Genomic DNA, 15,052 nt, shown 5'->3' on the forward strand with positions numbered 1-15,052 from the left:
TAATACCCAAGCACCTACAATATGTTAAACTCCACCTATTCACCCTTGTAACGAGCATTGAGGTCAGTGACTCCTAACTAATAAAGGCTTAGGGCACCAGGTTTTAAAGACTTTCGCCATATACCCCTCGAACCTTGCTCGGGTTTCAAGGCAAGCGAAACACTTTATTCTTTTTTTTTCAAAGGCTCATTGGCCTTTTATCAGGTGTCTCAACACTATTAAAATGAGGTCAAAGGTACCAAGTCTAAATTTTCCTAAGTTCAGGTGGTGAGATAGTTTTTCATCTTATAAACGGAACCTAATGTGCACAGTGTGTGGTAAGATTAAAGTGGAAGAAATAAGGTTGAAATCAATAAAAGTTTCAATAATTCATCAACTTCAATAAACATAATACGACTCTAATATTCAAGTAAAAATGTAAGAACTCAATTTCTCCCATTTCATTTTGAGAATTTTTCCTTGATAACCATGCAGAGTAAAGTAAAAAATTTTAAAATTAAGCAATTTTTTTTTAAATTAAGCAAAAAGTACTTAATTAACAAAATAACTTAGCATTATTAACAATACTTCCTTCCTTTACTCTCCCCCCAACCAAGATCAACATTGCCCTCAATGTGGCAAGAACGATTGTAAATAAAGGGAGGAAGTGGTACTTCCTGAGTGGCATGGAGTCTGAGTCGTATAGGAAAAACCACATGATTCAAAAAACAAAAGATTAATGAGTAAACAAGCCACTCAGGACCCTGATGGTAGGAATAATGCAGATCCATCCTGAAGCGTAGTGGCACAGGCTGGGATACAGGTCTAAGAGCCAACTGAGTCAACAAACCACCTTTCATGAGCTTCTGAAAAACTCGACTCAAAGGAATACCTAGCTAGGAGAATTGTCATGTTTGTCTCTATACAAGAGGAATAACAGTCTGTAGGGCTCGGGGCCGGGGGTATAAAGTAGGAGGTCTCTTTGAAACCTGTGCAACAAAAACAAGATCTAGGGTCTGGTGTAGGTATGTAGGAGCCATGGGCCTGAGCAGTCTATATTGAACATAACACTATGGGTAATAGGCTCCTGAAGTCTGCCCAAATGTCTGATAACGCCTGGGAGGTCTCGATCTTGTTGAACTAATATTACCCACATCTTCTGGTCTCTATCATCCTGAGGCCTTCTTCTTCCCTTTTGAGCCAGGAGGGGAAGACTCGGGCCACAATCCTCTAGAAATGCCCTCCTCTATACCATATAAAGCCTGTATCAAGGATCCAAAATCCATATGAGGAAATCCCATCAAATGTCTGGCGAATCTGGCTGTAAACTCCTCAAAATCACACTAATATGGTCCCTCTCTGAAGGACGATCAACAATCTGAGTGATTTTCTCCCTCCATCGGGAGATAAACAAAGTCACTGACTTCTCTGGTCCCTATCTCAAGACCTCTAGCTCTCTCCTCGAGATGTCAATGACAACATTAAATGCAAACTGTCTAAAAAACTCTTGGGCCAAATCATCCCAATTCCTACGGTGTGAGGCATCTAAGGAAACAAACCAACGCTATGATGCATCACTCAAGGACATGGGAAAAGCATGATCAAGTGGTCATCGGACCCATGGGCCCTCATCACACTATTGTATAGCCTCAAATGAATCTTAGGGCAACCTATGCCCATATACCTCTCAATATCTGGCATCCTGAACTGGGCCGGTAAACTGGCCACTCGTGCTCCATCAAAATCATCCCAACTGATAGCTCCATTTGAAACCCTCATCCGTCTCATTCTCTGCTCGAATCTATCCATACGAGCATGTGCATCCTCTAAGATCGGAACGGGTGCTACGACAGGAAGTGGGGTAGCATCAGCCTGACTATGTAAAACATACGGTGCAGGGTGTGGAACTGACTGATTGAGTGAAGGGGTTGGTGATGCTGTAGAGTCATATTGTGCACTATCCCGAGGCGGGGCTTACTACCCATCTATTCTCTGGGAGAGGCCGACCATAACCTCCTGAATCAAAGCCATGGCTGCGGCAAACTGGGCAATAGTGACTACCTGTGAGTCCATATCTCTCTGATCTAGGCTTTGGTCTGGCTGATCTGATGCTCTAGTCAACCTACCTCTAACTCTAGTCCACGAAGGTGAATCCAGATTAGGCACGAAAATACTCCTATAAACACAGAAACACTGGATGAGACGCTATACAGGAGTAGCTCTATAGGAACCGACTTAAAGGTAATCAAGCATACAACCCATGTATGCTGAAACTGATACTCGTATATGATCATACCAAAATGAGACTATGGAGAGGGTAACCGAACCCAATTGTAACCAAGGCAGCTCTGAAGGTCCACAGATGCACCCACGTGTGGGAATGAAATCTTAATTAGGTCTAAGCTAACCTAAAAGGTTGAGGTGGCTTTATAAGATAAAATGAGTGGGTTAAAGGATCCCTAACAAAAGCGATCGTACCCTCTGACGATACACAACCCTCTGCACACCTCCAAGGAGAGGAGATGCTTCCATGCAAGGTGGTTATCACCTCCACACATGCATTTCCTCGCGTTCCCAAGGGTTTCTTAATGGTAAAGGCTCTCTCATATCTCAACACTCAAGGAAAATCTAAAGTGCAGAGTGAAGGATGTGGATGCATCAGAAAAACCTAAGATCTAAAGTGAGATAATGAACAAAGATAAGAAATCATACAATCATGCAAGAGAAAGGGTTGTCATACAACAAGCAGTCATTCGAAGCAGATAAGTATCATACAATCAGGGTCCTATCTAACATATGTGAAAGTGAATCATGTTGAAGTAAGCAAAGCAATCAAGTGATCCTTCAAGGCAATCAAACATGTTAGATAGCAAACTAAGCAAGCAAACAAACTAAATCACCTTGTTTAAAAAAGGAGGTACCCTTTAATCGACCAATTAAATGTCACATTTTCCTCAACTAATGTTCAAGCTTGATCCTCAAAATCCCCAGTGGAGTCAGCAATTTGTGGACCCGCATTTTTCACGTGCACCCCAACTCTATTGTGAGACTCGCTTTTATTGGTGAAAAATTGATTTTGGAAAAGTCAAAGTCACCACTTATTTTATTTTATTTTAAAGGGAAATTAAAATAAGAAATAAAACCCTAGAAAAAAATGACTCCATAGTTTTTGGAAAAGTGTGTCTTTGGAAAACCCAAGTCTAGGTCTAAGAATCAGGTTACCTATTGGGAAGGTACCTCTAAAAGGTAGCACCCCTCTAACCCTTACAAAGGTCTCTACTGACTAAGTTGAGGGAAATATGGCAATTAATTGATTAATTGAGGACACCTAGGTAGATTAAGGTGATTTCAAAAAATAACATACCAAACAAGATCAAATCACAATAAAGAAGAGTTAGGATGCGTACCCGAACTGCTTCTTGAGCGTTATCATAAAACATCAGAGTTAGTATAGAAATATAACACACGACATGTATTTAATCATAGCAAATAAAGCACACATCTAAGCACTTAAGGATCATATCAAGCATAAATAAGGCTCACGACAACATGCATGTTCATGGAATTCCAAAAAGAAATGATAGAGAGCGTACCTGGATAGCATGCATAATTTATAAGATTCCTCCATAAATGTTAGAATGGTTAGGAAAAGTATAAATTATATAACATCTCTATTATGTCTAATATACACTACCAAATCCAAAAGTGAACCAAAGTAAGTCAAATGACTCCAAAAGCATATAACAAATTCAAGCAAGTACTGAGTCATCAACATGAATATAGTAAAGAGAGCATCACAAAACAATTGCTAAAAAAATGTCTTTGAGTGGAATTTAATCACAAAAAATTTCAGGAAGCTACTCCTACATATCTAGAACAAGATACCAAAATCCAAACACTCATTTGAATGACAAATTGCAGCAAAGACACCAAAAAGTTCCAAAAGGTCCAGATTAGGTAAAAAAATAGTGACATGCATAAATGAATTTTAAAAAAAAATAATAAGACATCACATAAATCCATACAAAAAATCACATACATCGTTCAAGGTGTCTATATCAAAAGGAAAACAAATTTAGGGTTGGGTAGTACTCTAAAATATTTTTAAAATGCTCCAACGTAATTAGATGTCCAGATTCCATCAAGCACAGTAGGTGTCTAAGATCAATTTGAAGAAGCCTAGAATTGAGGAAAAATATTGGATCAAATTTAAAAAGTCGTCCAGTATTTTAATTTTGCAAAAAGATCTCGGATGTCTAGATCTGGGTGAAAACAGAGTCCCTTTAAAAACTCGTTTATATCTTTTATTCCAGAATGGCTTTCTAATTCAAACGAAACTTTAAATTTCAAGTTCAAGAAGTGAGGAAAGTCATACAAGATTTGGAAAAATTTTAAAAACATTCCAAAGTTGCTAAAACAAATTTTAAATCTAAAGGGTCGGTGGCTAAGTGAAAACTGGTAGCAAGGAAGAGTTTTGAAAATTTTTCTTATGTAGGAAATTCACCCATTCCCCAATTGGTATACAAAAGTCTAGCCTAGAATCATCCCATTTATTTGGGACCACAAACTTTGATTCGTGTTTTATTCAAGACCAAAATTTTCATTGAAAACCGAGAAAGATGCAAACTGATCAAAAAATGGTTGCATGTCATTTTAAGAAAATGAGATTTGGATTATAAGGACTTTAAATGGATTTTTTTTAAAAAAAATAGATTTTTATGAGGAACATTTTGAGAAATGTATTTTATTTTATTTTAAAATAAAATAATTTTAAAAACAACATAACATAATAAATAAAATGCCAAGAAAAACAAAAGAAAAAACAAAATCATAAAATGATTATTTTTTTTACAACCGAGCAAACTAAAATAGTAAGAATGGAGGCCAATCTTCACTATTTTCCGATGGCCTCCAAAAAGTAAATTTTACCAAAGACTACTAAAGCAATAAACTGTTCAAACTTAAATCAATTAAATTAATGACTAATATTCAAGGAACATATCAATTAAGAGTAATAATCACGAATTAACATGTGATCGATTAAACACACAAACACATCTAGATTGATTAAAATAGACCAAATTAAATCAGGGCAAACATGAATTTTCAATCATAGAATTAATTTTATTAGTGAGCTAATATTATAGAAAATACCTAACTGAATAGATGAGTGAAGTTAAATCAACGTAAACTAAACACAGACACCTTCTAAATGTGGAATTGATTTTATTAATAACTTAGAATTATAAAAAAAATACCTAAAATAATTAAAATGAATCAAATGAAATGAAAGCAAGCTAAAACAAAATATGAATTCATAGAATCAGTTTCCTAAATAAATTTACATTATTAAATTGAAATCTAAGCTCAAAATGAATTAAACACTAATTACGACAAATTTAAGAATCAAATATTTAACAAATAAGATCAATTATTTCAACAAAATAAAATTTTACTTTAACCAAAAATTAAATTATAAAACTACCCAAAAAAAATTTTAAACTAAATTTCTAACCTATAAAATCAAACTCATTAACAAATGGATAAGTAGATAACACATAAATAAATAAATATGACTAAAACGAAATATGAACTCATGGAATTAATTTTTTTAACTAAACTTACATTACTAAAATAAAATTTAAGCTTAACAAACGTTTTTAACACTAATTAAGTCAAGTCTAAAATCTAATATTTAACACATAAAATCAATCATTTCAATAAACTAAAATTTTACTTAAACCTAAAGCCGATTCAAACTACCTGCAACATATTTTTAAAAAAAAAAAAATTGAATTTTTAACCCATAGGATCAGTCTTATTAATAAATAAGAAATAAATAAATAAATTACAAATCATTAAATTAGTAGCAAATAAATAAATAAACAACTAATAATTAAATGAATCAAAACTAAATTAAATAAAGATCAAACTATATTTTTTCTCAAAGTAAAACTACATAAAATTTTATTTTCTGAATTTAATATAATAAATCAAAACTAACCTTAAACACAATTCTAATCTTTAGTGTAATAAATCAAAAATTAAACAAGAGTGAGATTCATGCTGCCATGTTAAAACAAATACATGTTGGAGCTAACAATATAAGTCAAACCACTCACCCAATATAATAATCACACTTGAAAAATAAACCAAAACTTTAAATTCTACTAAAAACCCATATATATATATATATAACTTACCTAGTCGGCTTACCAAAACAACTTGGTGGCGTGTAGCTGTTTTCTCTTCTCCAATGATGCTCTAGAACAATGGTGTACTGGTTGATGGAGTTTTGGTTCTTCAGCCAATACTATTCTTCCCCATTAATAGATAAACAGTACAGAACTTGTCTCAAGGAATGGTAAGTATAAATTTAAGAACTCCATGCAATTGGTTTTCAACTATTCTGATAGCCATCGGAATACGGATATTGTGTTCTAGAAGTTGGATGAACATGGAAACGTGTTGCAAGAGAATGAAGAAAAGCAAATTATTTCGGATCTCAGTGCGGCCTAGTTGCATAGATCAACCCTTGACGATGATGGGAATTTGAGAGTTTACCATTTTCAGGGAGACATGGATGGGTGGGTTGTTGTTAGACTGGTTCTCGGTTTTTGGCCAAATGAAGATTCAGAATACTCATGCGATAGGAAAATTCAGATGACGCAAACACCAACTCCAGCTTGACTACGTCAACTTCAGTGACGGGGTCGACCAAAACAATCTAGGTGTTCAGGTTGTTACCATCGGTGAGTCCAAATGTCGCATTCCTTCTTTCGCTTCGAAATCCTCCCGTTCTTCCCTCTCTTCTAATGCGTGCTGAAAGTGTATCAAGAATGGTACGGCTGGTTGATGGTTCTCTTCCCAAAGACATCAATTTCTCTAAAAATAAAAAATCCAGCCTTCATCCGTGAATCCACCCTCAACCTTTTTTCGATGATCTCCTCCATAAAGTTGGAGATCTCTTCTTTACTCTCTATGTATGGCAGTCTCTCCCCCTCCTCTCCAGAATGCTGGAACATGTTCCAAGTGCCATTTTTTTTTTTCTTTTTTTTAATCTCTTCTCAATCACCTCTCAGTTCCTCTCTCCAGCCACGGTAATAGAAGGAACAATAGAAACAATTGTCCTTTCTCTTTTCAGATCACCCTCAATCTTTTTCAGTAATCCATCAGACCTCCCCTTAATAGTTCATTTTTTTTTCTTTTTTTCTTAATCTTTTCTCCATCACTTAGTCAACTTCTCTACAACCACGGTGATTGAAAAAACGACAGAAAAAGGTTTTCTTCTCCTCTTCCAATCACCCTCCATCCCCTCTAATTTTCTTTTTTTTTTCTTTGTTTTTCCTTTTCTCTCTTCCTCTCTCTCCAATCCACCGACTGCCTCCATCTTTCCTTTCTAATGGTGTTTTTCCTTTTTCTTTTACGGAACACGTGGGATCCATGCAAAACAAATAATAATAAAAAAAAAAAGAAAATAAAAATACCAATAAAAGAAAACTAAGGGTTACAATAATAATAAAAAAAATGTGTAACTAAGAATTAAAAATCCAAAATATGCAATTTTAAATGAAATTAAAAAATATAGATCATATGCAAAACTAAAATGAATTATCAACTCAAGTAACTTTATATCAAAATAAACTAATAAATAGATAAATAAAAACAAAATGAATATGATTATTAAGCTCATGCAATTTCCTAAAAATAAATAAATAAATGAATAAAACTAATGAATAGAGAAAGATAAAAAAAAAAAAAAACAAAAAAAACAAAATCAAGCATATGCAAGCCATACGAGCTATGCAACCATGCAAGCCATGCAAACCATGCATCCATGCAAAAAATGACCTAAGTGAGCCTAAGGTGCCAAAATGGGCCTATGGTGCCTAAGTGGGCTTAAGGTGGTGCCTAACGGGCCAAGCGTGCCTAAATGTGCGTAGGGTGTCTAAGTGGGCCTATGGTAGTGCTTAAGGGGCCAAGTGTGACTAAATGGACCTAGAGTGCCTAAATGGGCCTAGGGTGGTGCCTAATGGGCCATGTATATCTAAGTGGGCCTAAAGTGATGCCTAATGGGTCCAAGGTGCCTAAGCGGGCCTTAGGTGCCTAAGTAGGCCTATAGTGCCTAATGAGCCTAAGGTGCCTAAGTGGGCCTAAGGTGCCTAAGTGGGCCTAAGTGGACCTATGGTGCATAAGTGAGCCTAATGGTGCCTAAGTGGGCCTAAGGTGCTTAAGTGGGCCTATGGTGCATAAATGGGCCTATGGTGCCTAAGTGGGCCTAAGGTGCCTAAATGGGCTTAAAGTGCCTAAGTGGACTTATGGTGCCTAAGTGAGCCTAATGGTGCATAAGTGGGCCTATGGTTCTCAAATGGGCTTAAGTCTAAACTAGGGTTGCCAAGAGTCACAATGAAGTTAAATAAATCCCTCAACCAAAGTCCCCAAGGTGGCTTAGAAAAGATAGGCTACACGAGTAGTAATGGGCTATCAGGGAATTGTTGTAAAATACGGAACAAATACCTAATAGGACATGTGCTAAGAGGACAAAATGGAGGGTCTACAGTAACATGATCTCACATCATTAGGAGATTTGAGAATTTCATCATGCTAAAAAAAAAATCCTCTAAGGGAATGGTTTATCATCCTTGCTGTCGCATTTTGTACTTAGTGATTGTGAGTGGAATACTTTTATTATTGACTTATCGGTTTCTGAATTCCTCATTGATTAACATTTGACTAGGAAATTTGGCTTTAGACTGCAACTATAGGCTTTGAATGCTAACATCTTACTAAAGGATTCATCTATATGCATCCAAAAACTCTGGAATCAGGGAATGTGCTCTTAGCTTTGTCCTTATTGGTTAAAGGAAGTATTTCCTGCCATACTTCAATTGTAAGTTGTGATAGAAAACAATTTTCAAAATACTAATTTTACCTTTTGGTAATGATGGAATTTATGTTGTACATGCAGATGAAAGAAAAATTTCTTCCCTTAGGGCAACTTATTAGTAGGTGCAAAGGTAAATATCCTAAACATGAAATTTCTATTTAATGAAAGCGAAATTTCTTACCTTTGGTGCTCCATTCTTTTTTAATTTTGGTACATGTGATTCCAATTTCATGTCTGAAAGTTTTTGTTAATAACCTCTTGCACTATTCTAAGAAGGTTTTGAGGCATGTATTACATATAAAGTCTCATCAATTAAGAAAAAAAAAAAAAGATGATATGAGTTTTATCCCATTTTCATATAGTATGGGCGAGTGGTGTTACCAAAGGTCTGAGGTCCTTAAGGAGTTAGAAACCTTTATCAATCAAATCTTCAATAAATGATAAGAGAGATAAAATTAGATACTGGAGAGAAGAAAAAACTTCAAATCTAGAACGAGCCTTTGTTTTATGATTTCCATGTTTCAAATTGAGCTTTTAATTTGGTATCTCAATCTTTAGTTCTACCTAGTGCTTATTTTTTATGATCTAAATAGTTGAGCTTTAATGTTATTCTACTGAAGATATGAGTCTTCACTTTTACCTTGTCTCAACAGTTCTTGCATTTCTAAGCATCATGTGTCATTCTTTTGAAGGTTATTCAATTTTCAGACTCCTACTTTACTCAAATTTTCTTATGGGATTCAATAAATTGTCATAATTGTAGGATATGGGATAGGATTGAGAAATAGGAACTGATGTTATCTACTCTTTGGAGAGAGTGTGGATGAATAAAATGTGATTCGATTATGTGTAAAAATATGTTTTATATGTATTTTTATCTTTTGATTGAGCTTTTGGGATGTTTTCTTTTCATAATAAGGTTAAAGTTTCAATATTTTCTCTCGTAGTTCACACTTCAAATGAACATTTGTAAGTTTGATATTGTTGTAAGCACTAGTCTTGTAGATTCTTTTTTTTTGGATGCTTGTGACAATTTTTATCTCAAGAATAAGATGAATTCATATTATTATTCATCCCGTGTTCTTTCTTTGAAATCAAAATAGGGATTCATCTTGTGAAATACTCTTGGGAGTGAAAAAAACCCTTCTTGGGAGCCCTAGAAACTCTTGCATTCTTGGCATGAACTTAAAATTTCAATCTACAATGAGGTAAGAACAAAGGATTTGTATTATTTAGTGGCTTGTTTTGGACAATATATTGCCTATGACAAGACAAAATCTCAATGCAATCTTAATTACACGTTTTTTCTTTCTAGAATCATTTGAACTTGGAAATTCAATTTATGGTTTTATTTCCTATGTCTTGAATTTCAAGATATGAGATTTGTTTCATTAGAAAAGAAATGAGCTAAAACATTTGAAAACCTATGCCAGCAATGGTTGTTGTTGTTTTAGTTGTGAAGGAAGTTTTCATATATGGAGAGAGACCAAAAGAGGATTCTCGATAAGCTTGACACTTCTACCATTCTCTTCCCCTGGCTACTAAAGTGAAACACCAATGGGTTTTACTTGATTTCTAGTTCCATGAATTTATTGAACATTTGTAAAATGAAGCAAGACAAAAATGCTCTCTTCCATAGAATTTGAAGTTATTGGGAGAACAAAAATTGAGTTAGGGCATGCTAATTAAAACTATTTTAATCACCTTCACCCATAATATTTTTATTTAAATATAATTTAGATAGATAACCTTTTAGGGTTTTTCTCCCACGCTTCCTAAAATATGCAACACTTGATTTTCACTCTCCCTATCTTCTTTTTTTCCATTGCGACCATGGACTATGGAGCACCCTTTTTTGATTGCTCCAACACCTTACCTTTTTCCAACCATGGAGAACTTTTAACTTTTCTCAAATATGATTAGACTTTTACTTTTTTTTTTCAAGTAAACAAAATTAAAACCACTTTTTTCTATTTTTAATCTAATTACTTATGGTTTTAAATACATATATTTTAAAGATGTATGTTGAAACTAACTTTCAACTTTAATGAATGGAAACATAAAAATGAGAGGAAAAAAGAATAAAATATAAATTTGAAATCTTTACTATCAAACTTTTTCAAACAAAGAATATAAAGACAAAAGAAATACAAGTTTTAAAATAATTTTATTATATTCTTTTTTAAGAAATTTTATTAAAAAAAACAAAACATGTGTTTTTATTTTCAATTATTTTATTGGTTTTAAGATTAATATGGTATAAATTAGTCGCAACAATTATTTATGAAATATTTGGTCATTATTTGTATTATATATAAAAGGATAAGGTGTATGTTTTTTTAACTTTTGTCTTCTAAGATAGCAATTTTGAGGCTTGGGACATACTATCGATTATTCATGAGGGCACTTGGTTGTGAAGTTGTCTAAGATTCAAATGCTCAGAGCTATATTTGAGAGTTTAAGGATATGAGAAGCTAAAACGTTTGCTGGATTCATTTTTAAATTAAGTAATATTTTCAACTAGGTTTAACCTTAGGGAAAAGATTCTCTATTCTAAGGTATTTTTTTGCAAAAGCACAATGTCATTTAACCTTTCCATCACAAACCAAAGAAACTGACCATTTAATTTTCAATAGAAATAAGGAGTTCATGGAATTTAGTCATGATCCTAATAGGAGTTAATGTAATTAAGGAGGTATTATTCAAGGACATGTGTATGTTATAGATAAAGTGAAGGAAGATAACACTCTTGCCTTTTTGGAAGATGTTATCCTAGTTTATAATTCTTGAGCAAAAGTTCTATTTGATTCTAGAACAACTACTCTTTCTTTTTTGCCTTCTTCATGAATGCACTAGAATTAGTACTTAAGGGACATAGATCCTCTTTATCTATTAGTCCTCCTATGGGACAAAACTTAGAGAGAAAAAGAATATGTACAATATGTAATATGATGTTAGAATATGATGTAATTTTAGACATAAATTTTTATCCTCCCTACCATGCTATTATTGACTATTTTAAAAGAAAGGTAAAGATTCATATCTTAGGAAGGGATGTAGTTTATTTCTTTGATGATAAGGGTGCACCATTTCCTTGTCCTCCATTAAATTAGTATTATCAATTAAGATTAAAGAAAGATGGTAAATACTTTTTGACAAGTGTTTAAGTAGGGATTAAAGGAGAAAAAAGATTTGCAGTCCTTTCATGTTATTAATTAATTTATTGATGTTTTTTTTGTTTGAAGAATTACTTGGATTGTCTCCTAAGAGAGAATGTAACTTTACCATTGAAGTTTGTCCAAGTATATTTCCTACATCAATTACACCCTAGTTAAGTTATGAGAATTGAAGATTCAACTTCGAAAACTTCAAAATAAGGAATTCATTAGACCAAGTAATTCTCCATGGGGTGTTTCTATACTATTTTTTAAGAAGAAAGATGGTTCTTTAAGTTGTGAATTGATTATAAGAAATTGAATGAAGTCACCATTAAGAATAAATACGTTTTGCCAAAGATTGATGATTTGTTTAATTAATTAAAGGATACTAGATATTTCTCCAAAACAAGGAAGAGAACAATCACACTCCTCCCTGAACATCACCCTCTTCTCCTTTGCCCTCCTTGATCTCTTCTACCTTATCCACTTCATCCTCCAATACAACCTTTTGATGACTCAATTGATTCCCTTACTTGAAATCAAAGCGAGCTTGCTCTGTAAAGGATGCAGTCAGTGTTACAGAGATAGTAAAAGTCTTAATACATATTGCAACAACATCAACAATTGAAGATTTTATAGTCAAAGCTTAGTTATCTGTTTCTTGTGACTTTCTAAAGTTGTCATATAATCAATAATCCCTAAATTGTGGTTAAGAAGACCATCCTTTAATCAACTTTCAATATGTGAAATAGAAATCCTCTGCCATATGTTTAGCTAATAATTAAGGTGGTGCACCACTACACCCATCATTAGCCACAAAGCTATTATGAGACCCACCACATTGTAATGCAATAAATGTGACTAGACTACTACCATCATCACATCACAAAATGGGTCATCCCCACACAAAAGAGGACCATTGTTTGGATAATACAACCACCTACTTGAAAGATTGACCTTCGCACAAAGAGCACCCTTGCATTAATTATAAAATGGACATGACCCCCTCATTAGTCAAATAATGATTAAACCTTAAAAGTTGTTGAAAAAACTATTCATTGTCCTAACAGTTATGTCATAATCATCTCATAATGATTAAAGCCTTAAAGATGAACATAATAGAAATCATTTAAAATAATACCTAAGGAACATCTCATTTATAGTCTTCCCATAATCAATCTATCAAAAGGTAACTACAAGAAGAAGACCATATTTTAGAAAAAGTACACACAGTGAACTCTATCTCATATCTCTTATTCCTACTTTAATCCATGACAAACTTGATCATCTCAAAAGGGTCAACCTAAGCAACCCAACCTTTTCTCATCATTCTCGCTCTCTCTCTCTCTTTCTCCCTAATCTACTGGAAAACTATGATGCCTAGTTCAACCATAGTCGAAGGAGTGTGTAATAAATTCCAAATCTAATGAGACTTAATGCATAGGATTTGACAATTTTTAAAAATAATTTATAATTTAAAACCAATCTAATTAATACTAAAAAGTCATGAAACTAAAAAAATTGATCCAATTAATACTAGAAAGTCGACCAAAATTGATTCTGAATGACTTTGTTTGTTTTCTCCTTCACATCTAACTATAAACCAAAATTTATAGGGTTTTTCATTAAGCAAATAGAATCAAAATCCAATAAGACTCGATGTGTTAGATCTATTAACAAGTGTTAAAGAAAATTAGAACTCAAACAGCAAAAATTACTATAAAAGATTCTTGAACCAGATTTGGTACTTAAATGACTGTTATTTCTCTTTTACACATAATGAAATTTATGTGAATTTTCTATGTAGAAAAATATACTTCAAATTGAGCAAAACTTAATACATCAGATTTATTAAAAAGTTTAGTAGTTTTTTAATAAAAAATAAAAATTAAATACTAAACTAATTAATATTGGAATTTGTGGACAAACTCTTTGACATAGAACTATAATTCTCAAAATTTTATAACTGGACAAGTGAATTCTCTTCCAAATTAAACAAGACATAATATATTAATATTGTTAACAAGTTTCTTAATTTTTAAAAATAACTTAAAAATAAAATAATAATGTAATTATTATTAGAAATTCATAGCATAAAACTAGTCCAAAAAAACTTTGTTGTTTCTCCTCCACATATAATTATAATTTTATGAATTTTCTGGTTAGGCAAAGAAACTCTAAATTAAGCAAAACTCAACATATTAGATTTGTAGATGAGTCTAGTAATTTTTTAAAATAATTTAAAATTCAAAAATAGAATCAATAAAAAAAAAAAAAAAAGATAAAAATTAGTCTAGAATGAGCAATAATTATATTGTTTCTCATATGCGCATAACTATACCTTCTCAAATTTTTTTATTAGGTAAACAGATGTTAAATTAATTGAGCCCAAATCAAATGAGAATTAATGTTTTAAATTCTCTAATTAATTTACTAATTTTTAAGAATAATTGAGAATTTGAAAAACTAACTCAATTTATTAGCATAGCACTTTGACAATGGCTAAATATTAAATGCGCACAGGTAATGCAAGAACTTAGCATATTTACCATTTTATATACATATATATAAGTGAACTTTATTGTTTTTAAATTCACTTTAAGTAAAATATTATTAACCATTATTATTTCTAAAGTATTATTATTCAATTTTAACAAAAAAAAAAAAGAAAAAAGAATTATACCTTTAAGAAGATATTAATATCCATATTTTATTATATCTATTTAAAATTATATCATTTCTAATTTTAAAAAAAAAAATACTTATAATTTTATTATAATATTAGTATTGGTATTTTACAAAAAATTATTTATTTTTCATTATATAATTATTATTTTCTATTTTTATTAAGACTTGAATTGAATTGAATTGATATTAATATAAAATGAGTGTACAATTTTTTATTTTTTTTTGTACAAAATGAAAATAGAAAAACTATTTTTAAAAGCAACTAAAATTTACTTATTCAAAAGTGTTTTTGTTTTTTTGCTTTTTGACAAATATTTTTAAAAACAACTTGCCAAGTATT

This window comes from Vitis riparia, chromosome 7 (genome assembly GCF_004353265.1).
Source record: "Vitis riparia cultivar Riparia Gloire de Montpellier isolate 1030 chromosome 7, EGFV_Vit.rip_1.0, whole genome shotgun sequence".
Classification (NCBI taxonomy): domain Eukaryota; kingdom Viridiplantae; phylum Streptophyta; class Magnoliopsida; order Vitales; family Vitaceae; genus Vitis; species Vitis riparia.